We start from the raw sequence: 17,384 nt of genomic DNA, 5'->3' as shown, positions 1-17,384 counted from the left end.
CATTTAGCTAACTTCCAGCAGGTCACCACAGGCTGACCCTATGCATTCCCTGAACTCTAATCAAGACTAGTTTGGGGGTCTTTGACTAATTGCTCTCAAATATGTGGTTGCATTTGGGTATCAAAAGCAGACCCAGGCCAAGCACGGGGATTGGAATATGATAAAACAGCTCAGCTGAAGGTCAGAATAAATAAATAAATAAATGCATGGCTGCTCCAGGGCCAAAGTGTTGCATGAACATCCCCTGCCCCCTGGCAAATTGTAAATACAGTTGTACCTCAGAAGTCAAACAGAATCCACTCTGGAAGTCCATTCAACTTCCAAAGCACGGCTTCTGATTGGCGGCAGGAAGTTCCTGCAGCCAATCGGAAGCTGCGGAAGTGCAAACGTCAGACGTTCAGCTTCCGAAAGAACGTCCGAAAACCGGAACAATCACTTCAGGAGCCGGAACATTCCCAAGGTGTTCAGGAGCCACGGTACGACTATACTGGCCTAGTTTGCACATTGTGCTAAGAGCAGCCATGGCTTAGTGCAAATGCATAACCCTGCAGGCTCCAGGAGAGGAGTTTGTGGTCCCTAGTCTTTCTGGTGCTGCAATGAACTAAGACACAAGCCATAACACGGAACCAACCTTGGTCACAGCTCATGGTTAATTTAGAGAGAGTTAAACCATGAGTTCAGCAAGGTGTGGAGGACAAGCTAAGGCAAACAGTGCAGCGGCAGAGCAACTGGGAAGGAGCAAAGGGGTCATTATCTCCTCTCTGAGAGCCCGCATGTTGGAGTTAAGTCAAGATTGGCCTTAGCATAATGTGCAAACCAGTCCAAATATCTTCTTCAGCCACAGAGTCATTTTAAGGCCAATAGAACACTTAATGGCCCCAATGCAAGGCTGTCTATATCACCATATTAAAATAGGCAAGCTTTTCTTTGGCCATCCGGGATTCCTAATCTCAAATGATAACAAAACTGAACCCGCCACCATAACCTGAGAGTAAACTGAACTGAACACAGTGGGATTTACAGATGCATAAGATTTCGCTGCCAAATTTTAAAACCCTCCCAGATTTTGGCAGTGAAAAGAGGGAAAGGTACATGACAGGAAATACTAGGAAATGCCACATTTTCCTTTGCTGCGACATTATAGCAATCAACCAGAGTGCATGCCGGGAACTTAGACCATCTGTATTCCAGGTATTGTCAAACCAGAGGTTACTTCAGCTCAGTTTCCATGAATAACTGTGGCCATTGGTGATAAATGCTTGGAATCATGTATGTGAACTGATTAATATATGCACTGCCAAACATTTTGCGGAAGGCAGAAAGACACAGGTGTAGGTTTTACCATCATTTGCAGAATTACCTCCAGGATCGGGGCAGCATGCCTCCAAATACTAGCCACTGGGAAACTAAAGCAGGAGAATGCTATTCATGCCTTGCTTGTGGCCCTTCCATAAACTTCTTAATGGCCACTATAGGAAAACAGGATTTGGTGTGATTCAGCAGTGCTCTTATGTTCTCAGTTTATGCTATGTGGTGGATCTTTGGAACAAATCAAATTGGTCCTCGGTTACCTTAATTTGAACTTTTTTTATAAAAAAAACACACATATTTGCATCCCGAAGGATGGTAGCAGGCTTGAAATGCACACGCTAGACTCTTGACATTTCTTTATTGATGCAAATAAGTGTAGCCTGACATTTCCTGAAGTGCTATTATATTATAATCTTGGCAAAATTAGCAACACACACACACACACACACACACACAAAAATGGAGCAGTTTCACAAAAAGCAGCAGTCAATCAGATATGGGGTTCAAGATTAGAAAGCTCCTTTCCTAATCGCTGGCTCTTGCTCTTTCCCCCAACCCCTTTTGACTGTTTGCTCTCTCTATTCACAGGAGAGGACAGTATTCTCTGCAGCCACCCTGTCACTAAGCAACCTCCCTTGGTCAAAGTGGCATGTTTCCCAAAGCCTTGTCAAGCTACTGTTGTTTCTATCTATGTGCCCATCTTCAGGGACACAGAGACCTTATCCTGGCCCATATCTTAAAGTCGCCCACCTTCAAAAGCCTTTTTCTACTTATACTTGCATGCACAGATCCATGCAAGTACAGTGGTACCTCGAGTTACATACGCTTCAGGTTACAAACTCCGTTAACCCAGAAATAGTACCTCGGGTTAAGAACTTTGCTTCAGGATGAGAACAGAAATTGTGCTCCGGCAGAGCGGCAGCAACAGGAGGCCCCATTAGCTAAAGTGGTGCTTCAGGTTAAGAACAGTTTCAGGTTAAGAACGGACCTCCAGAACGAATTAAGTACTTAACCCGAGGTACCACTGTACTTCCATCAAATGCATGTGTGAAGTGGAGGTAGGGTGTTGCTTTTTCTCACTTCCCATCTAGTCCTTTCCAATCCCCCCAGCAAAGAAAACGGTGTTTTGCTATAGATAATTCTACATCTACATGGTGTGCCGAATCAAATGGTAACTATTTGATTGCACTTTGTGATCCACAATGTCTGTATTCACTTATTGCACTTATTAAAAGTTAAGGGCGACTTGCGTCATCTCCTTCAACCATTCTCTTGTTTCTTCACCCATCCATCAGTTTCGATCCCCATGAATGTTGGTGCCAGCACAGCCATTTGTTAAACAAATTGAAGTCAAACCAGAAAGAGACTTTGTTTGCTATAACAAAAAAAGCGATCCAACTGTCAGCCTCACAGGATATAGTGTGTGAACTCTTCCTTCTCCTTTTCCTGACAGGGTGGCGTACCCAGAGGGCGAGTTCTGTCCTGAGTCAGAGATCAGCAGCAGAAGGACCAACCTGGCGTACCTGTTTCCAGGACACAAGCCAGGCACAAATGAGAGAAGGGAAATATTGTGGGGCCCAGCATGAGTGGCACCAATGTGTTTATGACCAAGCATGAGAATACACACAGAACAAGGCACTGCTCAGGCTGTGCCTTGATGGCATACAGTCCCCATTCCTAACTTACCGTGCAACTTTCATCCATCCTGACTGGTCATGGAAAGTGGCATGCCTTCAACTTTAACAGACAGAACTTTGTACTAACATTCCATAACATCACAGCAGTCGAGCCTTAAGATGGGTCTCAGTCTCCGGACAAAATCCAGTTTATAGTCTGTTACATGGAACAGGCTTCTTAGACACTTAATAAAACCCATTGCTCATGGAATTAAATAGCATTTCTTGTCCTGTTGTGGAGTGCTTTATTTACATAAAGACAGTTAGCATTTCCATTACAGTGGTATCTCGGGTTAAGTACTTAATTCATTCCGGAGGTCCGTTCTTAACCTGAAACTGTTCTTAACCTGAAGCACCACTTTAGCTAATGGGGCCTCCCGCTGCCGTCGCACCGCCGGAGCACGATTTGTGTTCTCATCCTGAAGCAAAGTTCTTAACCCGAGGTACTATTTCTGGGTTAGTGGAGTGTGTAACCTGAAGCGTATATAACCCGAGGTACCACAGTACAAACATGTGTGCTACAGCATTCCTTTTTACATTGTGCATTTCTTCCTCTTCCAACCATCTTTTTGCCCAATTTCAGCAGCTGCCTTGTCCCTAAACCTTGCCGTGCACAGGAGATTGTAGAACGATTTTCTAGACGCACTGCAATCAGGTGGCAAATCAGCTAGGCAGCTTTGCACTTGAGTTGTCACCATCTTAAGAAAAGTAAACCAGCGTCATTCCAACTGTCAGCCATAGTATACCTGGCACTGTGGCAGGTACACTTGGAAAACTCTACCCAGCTCCAATCACTGCACCTCAGCAAGGGATCTGGAGCAACTTCCCTACAAGAAAAGGTTACACTTGGAGCCTTTTTTAAGTTCAGGGGGGGAAAGAAAGCAAAGGGGGATATGGTTAGGATATAGGGGAATGCATGGTGTTGAGAAAATATAGGGGGAAGATATTACTCAATCTTTCATAATGCTGAAATCATGGGCCAATCAAAGCAGCTGAATGGTAAGAGATTCAGGACAGACAATATAAAGTACTTCCCGACAGAGCAGTTAGTTAAGCTACGGAATCTGCTACAAGATACAGCAATAACCATCGATTGACGATTGATTTTTTTTTTAAAGGGGGCTTAGACAAATTCATGGGGTACATTCTTAATCGTGATGCGACCCCCCAGGATCAGAGAAAGAATTCCTATGACCCTCACGTTCTGTTTGTGGGATTCCCAAAGACTTCTGGTTTTGCAGAGGAAGAAACAGGATGCTAGACTGGTCTCTGATCTGATCCAGTAAAGCTCATACAGGAGAGGTTCAGGATTTTCCTTACCACCAGCAGAACTGGTTTCATTCTGACAGCATGAAAACAGAATGCCACAAGAGCAAATGCACCCAAACTGCCAAACTCTGTGCTCACACAACTGTGTTGTTCTTTGGAAGACCTTCATGACTATTTGGCTATTAAAACCATCTTCACATTACTTTAAAACTGTTGCGCAGAGTCTCCGCTCCCTCTCCCAAAACCATGCATTTTAAACCTATTTGCACATTTTTAATTACACCTATATTAATTTCCCTGGCAATTTAAAGCTAACTTTTAGATTAGCAGTTCACACCATTCCCTCTTGCGGAATAAAACTTGGAAGCATGCACACTTTTTTCATGATGGATGGTTTTAATTAGACTGCATTCTCTTTGAAGTGCAGGGATCACCTAGAAGAATTCAGATCCTTCTGGAGTGTTTTTTCACCTTCCTGCATATGCCTTGCAGGAGACTGTAGGGCTAGAATTTTTCAAGACTAGTCAGAGTCGCCAAAAGGAGGAAGAGGAGGAGGCTGGAGAAAGGGGTCCTGTATTTTCATCCACATGGACACCAGATGATGGTTTTAGGAACACCTGCAGAGTGACAAACTTAAGAGTTCTTGGATTCTGCAACTAGCAGTCACCTGGCCAGTTGACACATTTGCCAAACACAATTGGGGAGGGTGCCAGAAAGCAGAATCAGGGTACTTAAGGACCAACTCAACCACATCTCCAAGTCATCCAGGCACCAAATACATCATAAAGGCAGTAAGGGGGAAAGGGAGCTCAATCATTAAGAACAAAAGTGATACAGCAGATAAAATCACCAACAGAATTTACAGTCATGTAACTGAAATAAGGGACGCGGGTGGCGCTGTGGGTAAAACCTCAGCGCCTAGGACTTACCGATCGCATAGTCGGCGGTTTGAATCCCCGCGGCGGGGTGCGCTCCCGTTGCTCGGTCCCAGCGCCTGCCAACCTAGCAGTTCGAAAGCACCCTCGGGTGCAAGTAGATAAATAGGGACCGCTTACTAGCAGGAAGGTAAACGGCGTTTCCGTGTGCTGCGCTGGCTCGCCAGATGCAGCTTGTCACGCTGGCCACGTGACCCGGAAGTGTCTTCGGACAGCGCTGGCCCCCAGCCTCTTAAACGAGATGGGCGCGCAACCCCAGAGTCGGAAACGACTGGCCCGTATGGGCAGGGGTACCTTTACCTTAACTGAAATAAAAATATTTCCAATGTTCGGTGTATAAACCTTATTTTTCCATTCCACCACCACCAATATAAATATCCTGTGATTTGGGCTGCATATGACAACTCACTATATGTTTATTTAAATGAAACTATTAATGGAAGACCCTCCACGCTACTCTCTAGACCAGAGCTTTCCAAACTATGTGTCGCGACATGTTGGTGTGTTGGCTGCAGCGTGTAGGTGTGTCATGCAAATGCTCCCCGTGTTCCTCCAGAGGTTGGAAAGGGGGTTAGTTTAACCTCTGGTTTGATAAGTAAAACTGAATTACTGTGTCACGAAATGATGCATGTCTAAAAAGTGTGTCACCGTGGAAAGCTCTGCTCTAGGCCAGTCTTCAGCAACCTGGTGTCCTACAGATGTCCTGGACTACAACTCCCATCAGCCACTGTCAGCGCATCCTGGCCGCAATTGGTGGGAGCTGTAATTCAAAAATCTGGAAGGCACCAGACTGGCAGTCAGCCTTCAGATATGGGTAAAAGGTTGGAGAAACACAGTGAAGGAGGAATCGACACATGTTCAGATGAAAGCACACAGGCTTGTTTGTGCCTTTGGGAGATGCATACAATCAGAGCTCCTGATCATATGGAGGAACCAATCCACATCCAGTTAAAAATATGCAGGTTCCCCCTTCAGACCTTTCCCTCAATGCATAGAGATCTGGTAGGAACCACAAAGGCCAACATGTGCAGCCCCATTCTCTGGTTTCTGAAGGACAGCATGCATGGAAAGAGACATGACAAACTGCCTTGCAGGAAGCGAGATGATGTCACCTCTGCCTTCCAAGTCCTCATCCAGCACAGATCACCGTCTTTCCGCCAAATAAAGTTCCTCTTGACTCACCGCAAAACACTTTGCTTATACTAAACAAATATCGCATATCCTCCACTGTAGACAAAACAAAAGCATTCCGCTTTTACAAATAAGAAAAAGGAGTGTTTTGTTTGGCAAAACCACAAATCAATAATCTGCTGGTGGGTGGATTCTCTCTTTCCCTTCAGGAGCAACTGGCTATTATCTCTATGGGTCTTGTGGCATTTTTTATTTTCAGAGAGAGAGAGAGCGCGCGCTTTTCTTTGGCTGTTCTCATTACTCGCAGCAGCTCTGCACATTTCCTCTAAAGCAACGTAACCCGGCAACCCAGGAAAGGCTGCGATTAACTTTTTTTGACAGCAGGGACAGCGAAGCAAGGCAAGCCAACCTCTTCCCTGAAGACAGTTAAATCTCCATCGGATTGTCTTTATTGCACTGTTTCTCAAAGCACTGGAAAGGGCTCCAAACGAAAACTACCGAGCCCCAGGAACAGATTCAGATCATAGAAGCCAATCACAAGCCATTTGGGAAGCTACTTTGAGAAATTCCTCCAGAAAAGTCCCCCAAAACCAAGTACACATTGAACTTGTGCACATTCAACGTTACACACTTAGCAAAAATATTGTCAAAAAAATGAAAAAAGGGGGTGGAAAGGGGGCAGGCGACCAGAGGGGGGGGACTTTGGCAATCCCACCCTCCATTGCACCCAATGTGCCTCAATGATACGTGATTTGGGCTTTAGGTGCTATCCCCAGAACATAACCCCCACATAAGTCATGGGTCTTCCATACCCCAATCAAGAAGCAATGCAGCCCCAATGGACTTCAGCTTCATACGTTGTTGTTGTTGTTTAGTCGTTTAGTCGTATCCGACTCTTCGTGACCCCATGGACCAGAGCACACCAGGCACTCCTGTCTTCCACTGTCTCCCACAGTTTAGTCAAACTCATGCTGGTAGCTTCGAGAACACTGTCCAGGCATCTCGTCCTCTGTCATCCCCTTCTCCTTGTGCCCTCCATCTTTCCCAACATCAGGGTCTTTTCCAGGGAGTCTTCTCTTCTCATGAGGTGGCCAAAGTATTGGAGCCTCAGCTTCAGGATCTGTCCTTCCAGCGCTCAGGGCTGATTTCCTTAAGAATGGATAGGTCTGAGCTTATTGCAGTCCATGGGACTCTCAAGAGTCTCCTCCAGCACCAGAATTCAAAAGCATCAATTCTTTGGCGATCAGCCTTCTTTATGGTCCAGCTTTCACTTCCATACATCACTACTGGGAAAACCATAGCTTTTACTATACGGACCTTTGTTGGTAGGGTGATGTCTCTGCTTTTTAAGATGCTGTCTAGGTTTGTCAGCTTCATATAACAGGAGTCTATATTCCTGAGATGGGAAAGCCGTGACCTCCTGGATGTGGCTAGACTACAACTCTCAGCATCCCGGACAATTGGTCATAGCAGCTGGGGCTGATGAGAGTTGGAATCCAATGACACCTGAAGAGCCACGAGCTCCCCATCCCTGCTATGTTATCTCAATAAAACCAGTCCACATCCCTCATCGTGCATCAGCAACATACAAGGAAACCAGATCCAGCACAGCTGTACTTTTGTCGCCACGCAACGCTCTTCTCGCTCAGCAGAGTCCTGAAATTTACAGGAAGCTTCTCCCAGAGGAATGCCAAGAGATGATTGCCAGCACACCTGAGATACAGTGCAAAGCTGGAAACCTAATTTTAGGTTGTGCAAGTGGCTGCAAGAGGCATTTTGAGATAAGAGATACCCTGAAAAGAAACTCGTCTTCCACTTCAGAGGTTCAGGCACAAACTATCACATTGCTTGCAACGTATCAAGTAGTGTGCTGGGATAAGAAGGAACTCAGCCCAAACACTTCAGTAACGCAGGTTATATCCCATAAGCTGCTTTACATCCCTTAACCAGCAGGGATGAGCATGGTTATGAGGTGGCCCAGGAAGCCCCTCGCTATGAGTTTCTTGTACTGTGCTCCAGACTTCCTTTCCCTTTCCCTCCCCTGTTTTCTTTCAACTTTTTTTTAGAAAAGAAAACTTGTCTGCAGAGCAGCCAAGCACACTTCAAAAGTACTCTGCTGGTGAGACACTGGCACCATGCATTCTTAATTTACCCAGAGGCATCTGTATATAAAAAATTAGCATATGCAAATTTTATGCAAATAGATGCCATAAGCCTTTGCCCCAAGTCCTTTAAAGTACCTAGCAACACCTCTGCCAGCAAAGATGCTTTTAAAGTCCTGGATGAAGGTTGAACAGGGGAGGACAAAAATACAGCTACATGGGCATCAGCGTCTTTCCACTCATCCTCCCTCTTCAAATCTCCTCCGCCTAAAATCACAGCTTTGCATGATGGATTCTCAAGGTGGTTTGATGCTCCAGTTCTTTGGAACTCTGGAACTCCCTGCCTATTGACGATAGGCAGGAGTCTTTGCTGTGCTCTTTTCAGCCCCTGTTTAAAGCATGTTTGTTTAGGCGAGCACATGCAGAATGCTGACAGTTTTTAGTTTATTGTTGGTTTCAATTGTGGTCTTTTTTGAACGTTTTAAATAGTTGCATATAACTTTTTTATACTGATAATTCTTTTTGTAAATGGCTTTGAGGTTTTATTACAATGGAGCAACATAAACATTTTATGAAATAAACAATGGAACGAACGAATAAATTTGACAATCTCTCCCTCTCTTTCTGATTCAGTACTTGCTTAGCAAATTCCCACCCCATCCCTGGTTCAAATGGGCCAGATTCGGAACCGCTGAATACAGCAGAAGCCTACCCCATCTTTACTAAGAACCCGATTGAAAAACCCATTGAATTCTGCAAGAATCACACTAGAAGAAGCTGCTGAGAGAGAGGGGAACAACAACAACAGTGGAATAAATTCCAGAGAAACCTGACACACAGTGGAACTATTCCATTTTGGCTGGTGCATCTAAATATTTTAACAGGAGGGGAACGTCTTCATCACCATTTGTGTTTCTCCCTTCCCCTACATGAGAAGCTGTTGTGTCTGAATGAGACGCGGCGCAACGGAGTAACAAGGCACTATTGTACTCCAGCAAAAGGAGCCAGCTGGGCAGAAGAACAAACAAGAAGGGGAAAAAACTCCAACAACCCCTCTGAGTTCAATAGCAAATGGGAAAACTGACACCTTTATTCAGCCATGTTTTTCTATTTGAGAAACAATCCTTTAGGAATGGGTTATCAGCAGCTAATGGCTGGTTTGTTACTTACAAGGCTTCAGATGAAGTGCGGGGTGGTTTAAGGTCTGTCACGCTGCGGTAATAAGCAAATAGAAGGGGATTACGATCATTACAAACTAATCATGCGAGTATTATATATATTTTAATTAGCATCTGCTGCTGCACAGTTCAAGCAGTTACGAGTTCTCTGCCATCCCATGCCCGCCCCTTGCTGCTATCGAGAGACTGAGCAGAGTGCAAGACTGGCACCCTTGAAGAGAAAAGGCACTGAGAAAATTGGAAAAGTTTGGGTCCTGTAAGCATTTTATCACATTGCCCATGATGAGCCTTCATCAAAGGCATTTGTGTTTTTCCTTTAAAGCCCTTAATGGTCCAAGACACATATAGTTGAGGCAGCCCCAATTCCTTTATTAGCCTTCCATTAATCTAAAAGCTACAAACAGGGATCTGTACCAGTTTGGGGACATCCTTTTCCAACCTCCAGATATTTTCAGTCGCAAGTCCCCTCCAATGCAGCTAGAAGTTGATTTTTATCACTCTCTACTTGTTGCAGTGCAAATATGTGCTAAACCACATCAAAGCGTGAAAGGCAAGGCATATACATATAGATATGCACAGATATAGATATATTTAAACCACCAGGATTCTTGAAGTAACCTTTAACTTTAATACTAAATCATACACTGCAATCTCAGAGTGGGACACCCTTTCCAAAACAAAAGATTCTCTCTTTTGCCACATCTATTACTTTTCCAAACTACGAAAGTGGGTTTTTAAAAATCCCTCCAATGCTAGATGTAAACAGTTTAGCTTTTGTTTAGCTTGCAGAGCTATGAAGGCTTACATTACAGCAGAGGGCTTTAAGGCGTACTTGCTGTATGAATCAGAACAAAAAAGGCTGTCTTGTGAGTTATCTAGTCTCTATGCTATCAAACCCAAGACCTGAAGGTATCATAAGAAATTTACATGGGCTTTTAGTAGCTGCATCCCATTAAACAATTAAACTTTACAGAGAGAGTGTGTGATTGTGTGCTAGGGTTTATCTACACTTCCCTTTCCTCTGCCATTTCCAGGCCCGCGCTTTAAAGCTCCAAGTCTGAGCATTCATATGTGGAGCTTCAAAATGCTGACCTGTGTGTCTGGAAAGAGCAGGGCAAAAGGTAATTGTGGATAATCCCTTAGACTTGGGGCTCTGGCACACTTACCTTTGGTCTGCACTTTCTAGGTGCAGATTCAGGTTTTCCAGGTCTGTGTCAGAGCTGCATGCTTGTTTGTTTGTTTGGCCCAACACTTTCCCTGGGAAAACCTGTGTTTTATCATAGAATCTGAGCAAACGGCAAACCCGATTGGTGTTCACTCTAATTCAGCAGTAAAATGTGGGTTTTCCTAGGAGAAGCACTGGGACACCTAGAAACACAGCACAAAAACAAATGCCGATGAGCCCTAAGACTGCAGCCCCACAATGTGAGTCAAACAAGGCTCAATGGAATTTTGCTTTGCACTCACAGGAAGCAAGAGGGAGCATTGCAAGGCAGAGGAGATTCCCATGCTGCTCCAGTAAGCCCAGCAAAGTGCCATACACAGTACTCATGTCAAATGGATAATGGGGGGAAACAGGCTCTTTGGAGACCTATGGAACTCCTCCTCATATGACTTGTTTCACTGCATTTTAAATGCAGCAGCATGTCAGCATTGCTTAGTGGAAGTTGTTCCACTAAACAGTGGATGCCTTACATAAAAGTATTCACTACTTTTGCCCGGTTGGTTTTGTCCAAGGATTCTCCATCATAAATCAGCCGATCAGTGTTGACCCTGGTTGCCCGCCAAAAAGTTACTCTGTGTAGCCTCAGTTTATCCATATTTGGCAGAAGATTATTCATCATCAAGAGAGAACAGTCTTGTTTGAAGCACTAAGTACATATCTCAAATACATTACATGCAGCACTTCCTTCCTTATGGACAAGATCATGGCAGGAACTGTGCAGTATAGCTGCCGTCACCTCTTCTCTGCCCGCGTGACGTGACACCATCCTGCTCTGCCCACCTCTGCAAACCAAAGTAGAGGAATGAAAGGAACTCGAAACTGCATTACTAACAGTTTCAGGGAGAGGAACGAGGAAACGAAGCAAACAAAAAGTCCTGTGTGCTTCCTCTGTGCTACCATTTCCAAATCCACTTAAGTAGAAAATGCCTTTGATGCCGCCAACACTCCTAATTCCTGCTTCCTAAAACATACCATGTCAGAAGGTTACGTCTTTCTGAAGAGTCACATCTAGGAGGCATACAGAGAAGACTCCTAGACTTTGTGTTTCATCTGGGATGCTGTTGTGCCACTGATGGCACTTCACAGGTCAGCCTAAAGCAGTGGTGGCCAAACTTGGCCCTCCAGCTGTTTTGGGACTACAGTTCTCATCATCCCTGACCACTGGTCCTGTTAGCTACAGATGGTGGGAGTTGTAGTCCAAAAACAGCTGGAGGGCCAAGTTTGGCCACCACTGGCCTAAAGAGATCAAGAAGATGGAACTTTTCTCTTGTAATCAGAACATGGGGATCCCAAACATTTCTTGTTTCTAGATAGAGTCCCATATCTGAAGTCAACCATGCTTGCATAGTGGTTCTATATGCCAGGCATGTCCAAAGTCTGTTTTGGGGGCCTAATGTGGACCGCTGGTTGGTCTAATCTGGCCCCTGTGGCAGTTTATTTCCTGGGGTAAAACTTTGGTCAGCCCTCATGGCCCTTCACTTCATCAAATATGGCCCTCTTTGAAAAAAGTTTGGACACCACTGCTATATGCCGTTGTCAGAAAATGGTCATCCATCATGGATGTCAAAACCTGATCAGTTGAGTACTTCAGCACATAGTAAGGGCCTTGTTTGGTCAAAATCATCTTAGGTATATTCCACTACAGAATTTGTGGCCATCAGGACCCTGTTGCTATGAACACTTTATAAAACCATGTAACTGTAATAACCCGAAAGATTGCAGACGATATTTAATAGAACATAAAATGGCTGCTGTGATTTACTTTCAAGGAAACTAATTATTTAATATATTTTATTAGTTTTTCCATACAATCATTTCACATTAACAAATTGTAATACATTTCCAATTTTTTTACTTCCTTCAGCTTCTCTGATAATCATTCGAGTTCTGATTTTTTAATACACATTTCCCAATTTTATATTACCTTTATGCTTACCCCCGTCTTATATTCTACTTTTTTGCAATATTTCTTAGTCTATTACAGAGCTTCTTTTAATGCCACTAACGTTATTTCGTTATCACTTATACTTTCCCAATAATCTGTTAATTTTTTCCAATCCTCGATGAAACTTTGATCTCGCTGATATCTAATCTTCCCTGTCAGCTTATCAAATTCTGCATAGTCCATCAGCTTTGTTCTCCATTCCTCCAACGTTGGTATTTGTTCTTGTTTCCAATTCTGGGCCAATAATATTCTTGCCGCTGTCACTGCATACAGCTTCTCGGCCTTTTGGCTAAGATCAAGTGGAAACTAATTATTTAAAGGGTTTCTACCTCAACAACAGTTAGGCAATTTCACATCTCACCCAGTCCAAAAGCTCAATTCTAAGCCTTTCAATGAGTGGTATTAACAGATATGATGCATTTATACAGTGGTACCTCTGGTTGTGAACAGGATCCGTTCCGGAGGCCCGTTCACAACATGAAAAGAGCGCAACCTGAAGCACCATATCTGCGCAGGTGCGCAGCGCAATTTAGCGCTTCTGCACATGCGTGAGCGGCGAAACCCGGAAGTAACCCCTTCCGGTACATCTGGGTCGCTGCGGGACGTAACCTGAAAGAACGTAACATGAAGCAAACGTAACACGAGGTATGACTGTATAGCACCGAGCACTCAAATCACCACACATACATTATCTCAGTAACCTCAAGGGTAATAGATGGAAATACAGATGGAAAGCCAAGGTTCAGAGAACAGTAGTTTGCCCAAGGAGGGGTGGGAAATGCATGGCCCTACAAATGTTGGTGTCACAACTCCATCAGCCCAACCAGCCTAATCAATGGCCCAGATGGGACTTGTAGCCCAGCAACATCTATCTGGAGGGCCTCAAGTAAAGGACCAAGAGTGTGTTCTCCATAGGGAAGGGGGAGGCAAATTAGTTTGTTCCAGCTCCGAAAGAAGTTTCCAATTTCCTAGAGAGGTGGGCGTCAAGTTTTTAGTGGGTTTATTGGGTGGGGTGAAACTAATGAGTCCCAACAATGGAAGCCCTATGCAAGGACTTTCACTTGCTTCCCCAAAAAGGAATGGCGGGGGGGGGAGTGGGAGAAACCCCAGGACAGCATGCAAGGGAATTGTGCCATCCGGCAAGTCAAAATGCCTGCCCTGGTGGAACAACGACCTTATCACAACGCTGAATTTCTCCCGGTTTTTATTCTCTTGCTATCTGTGTGGCACCTATACTAAATAAATAAAACCTAATGGATTTCTAATGGGACTATGCCAGAATAAAAGTTCTAATTGTCTTCACACTCCAACTTCTGTATGTTAACTGGCCTACTTAAGATTCCGCTTCTTACTCTTGGAACCTAAACCTGGTAATTAAGTTAGCTGGACACGGTACCTGGAAGTTATTTAGCACTCTGGAACTGTTCATCTACCAATAATCGTTAAGCACTTTAATGAGATCCACAGTCAACTGCAGTATTGACAGCGACCATTTAGCTGCTCATTCTCTGCCACACCTCAGTTCCCCCAAGGCACACCTGGGCCTGCTTCACAGCAGCATGGACAATACTCAGAACTGAACCTGTGTAGAAGACGCTTCGCTTAAGGAGTTGTGTGCCTGCACCCAAAGTCCTGTGTCATGCTGTGTTTTTCCCTTCTACAAATGACAAATGACAAAATGTCATTGGCATTTTGCAGGCCCAGCTAATCAAAACAAACTGAGAGAAATGGCTATGACAACCAGGAACACACCAGATTCTTTTGCTACATGGCCCGTGGGTGCCATAATGACCTTGGTGTTTCTTACTGGGTCCCCACAGAGCCTCCGAGTACTCCCTCCCCCCTTGGACAAGAAGTGGTGAGAAGGGTCACCTTGAAAAGTACATAGAGCTGAAAAATGAAATCAGAAGAGTGACTCTCTTTCCCACTTCCTCTTTCATCTCTATGTGTTTTTCAAGGCTCTGATTTATTCTACTGAATCTGTGTGTTTGTCTGTCTGTCTGTCTGTCTGGGGTGCTGATCCAGGGGATGGCAGGTGGGGGGAGATAAGTGACCAGAGGGGATTATGCTTATGGCAGTCAACCCAAAATCCAAATGTGCCCATGGGCTTAAAAAGGGTTGACAACCGCTGTTCTACAGGAAGAAGAAAGGTGTGCAGTGCAGCATTGTTTGGCTTAGCGGATATAAGATGCAGCAAAATTTGCTCTCCCATTGCTGTGTTCAAGCAGAATGCATGACTGTGGCTCAGGAACATTCGAAGCAAACCACTTGTGTTATAAAAATAAATATGTTATTTAAAAATCAACATTTTATTGTTGCACAAGCTGCTGGGACAAAGTGTTAATTGCCATCTCAGAATACTCAGTCACTTGAACAAGTCTCCGTAGTAATTTGGCAGCTTCTGGGGGGTTAAGAAAGTGGACATGTTTATAGCACTTGCAGCATCACTTGTCATTTTGAGAGTACCTTGAAACTGGAGTCCAGCTCACCCTAAATAATTCTTCACTGTTTAATTAGCTTTTACTTAAAGACTTCAATTTATGGCAAGAAAAAATCCTCAGCTCCATGTTGATCACCATTGGATCCAACATCACAAACTTTTACACAGTTTTGAACTGGCAAGACTGTTAGTAGATCCCATAATGTGGCCTTTTGGTACCATCTTCCCTAACTGCAAGAGTTCATGTTCCAGAGCAATTTCAGGCTTCTAGTCCCAAGGGGTTGTGCAGCTGTGGGCTCCCAGATGTTGTTGGACCCCAACTCCCATCAACCCCAGCCAGCATGGTGAATAGTCAAGGATCATGGGAATTGTAGTCAAGCAACACCTGGAGAACCACCGGTTCCTACCCTACCCTGTTGTAGACACTTGCATTTGTGAGAAGTATGCAAGAGTCTCTCTGCAGGAATTTCCTAATACATGGAAAGGAATTTTGAGTTCATTCCAACCACAACCTCATTTTGAGCCAGAACTACAGCCACTCCTTTTGACTCCTCTTAGATTCCATCTTGCCCTGTGTATGCTACACAATCTCATGGTCTATTATCACTCTTTTCCAGTCTCTGTCTGCATGCAGAATGTCCCAGGTTCAATCCCTGGAATTCCAGGCAGGCCTGGGAAGAGACCACCATCCCACCCTGAGACCCTGGAAAGCTACTGCCAGTCAGAGAAGACACTACTGAGATAAAGGGACCAAGGGTTTGACTGGGTATACAGTAGCTTCTTACCTGTTCTATTAGATTGCCAGTGTGGTATAGTGGTTAGTATGTCAAGACCAGGACCTGATAGACCAGGGTTCTAATCCTCACTCAGCCCACTGATGATGGGCTGCATCAATAGGAGTATAGCATCTAGATCAAGGGAAGTAATAGTGCCACTGTATTCTGCTCTGGTCAGACCTCACCTGGAGTACTGTGTCCAGTTCTGGGCACCACAGTTCAAGAAGGACACTGACAAACTGGAACGTGTCCAGAGGAGGGCAACCAAAATGGTCAAAGGCCTGGAAACGATGCCTTATGAGGAACGGCTAAGGGAGCTGGGCATGTTTAGCCTGGAGAAGAGGAGGTTAAGGGGTGATATGATAGCCATGTTCAAATATATAAAAGGATGTCACATAGAGGAGGGAGAAAGGTTGTTTTCTGCTGCTCCAGAGAAGCGGACACGGAGCAATGGATCCAAACTACAAGAAAGAAGATTCCACCTAAACATTAGGAAGAACTTCCTGACAGTAAGAGCTGTTCGACAGTGGAATTTGCTGCCAAGGAGTGTGGTGGAGTCTCCTTCTTTGGAGGTCTTTAAGCAGAGGCTTGACAACCATATGTCAGGAGTGTTCTGAAGGTGTTTCCTGCTTGGCAGGGGGTTGGACTCAATGGCCCTTGTGGTCTCTTCCAACTCTATGATTCTATGATTCTATTCTATGATTCTATGATTCTATGAAGCTCATCGGGTGACCTCGGGACAGTTGCCATCTAACCTACCCTACTTGACAGGGTTGTTGTCAGGACAAAACTGGGTGTGTCCCCTATGTCACTACCTTGAGCTACTTGGAGCAAAGGTAGACTCAAAGTGCAAGAATAACACATAACATCAAAACAGTTCAACCTTCTTTTAAGCAACTTATCAAAATCCATTTATTTTATAGATAGACAGACAGATAGACAGACAGACAGATGTTTAACTGCTCTAGTCACCTTTCCTGCTTTTCTGGCTTCCCCTCTTAACTACTGTACACGCTTTCAGCAAGGACATTGCCATTTCCATGCCAAACAAGGATTCAGCACGATGCTAAAACAGGACAAGAAGGTGGGATCATCCATGGAGATGATGGAACACAGGCACTAGATAGGGGCAAGATTACAGAAAATGTGCTGAGCATAGAAATAACAGGGAGGAGTCGTACGCGAGATATTTGCTGAAGTTGTAAAATGTAAGCCCCTCAGACCGCAAACCCTTTAATGCTGTTTGATTTAGGGAAAGGGTGGGCAGAGATTTTGGCAGCAGGGCTCACTTCAAATTGCCAAGACTTGGTCCTGGGTTAAGTAAGTGTGTATAAACTAATGCTATGAGAAAAGCAGGCTAAGTAAAGTATTCTTTCTAAGAGAGCCACGTAACTTT

General features: G+C 44.5%; 1 protein-coding gene across 29 annotated transcripts in view; it reads right to left on the bottom strand.

Annotated features, from left to right (window-relative positions):
- The window catches only part of MAGI1 (membrane associated guanylate kinase, WW and PDZ domain containing 1), a 480,285-nt gene that overhangs the window by 428,853 nt on the left and 34,048 nt on the right, over positions 1–17,384 (bottom strand). The window lies entirely within an intron of this gene.

The sequence above is a fragment of the Podarcis raffonei genome, chromosome 2 (assembly GCF_027172205.1).
Source record: "Podarcis raffonei isolate rPodRaf1 chromosome 2, rPodRaf1.pri, whole genome shotgun sequence".
In the NCBI taxonomy this organism is placed as follows: domain Eukaryota; kingdom Metazoa; phylum Chordata; class Lepidosauria; order Squamata; family Lacertidae; genus Podarcis; species Podarcis raffonei.
The sequence above is the reverse complement of the archived record's forward strand: the minus strand, read 5'-3'. Positions and strand labels throughout refer to the sequence as shown.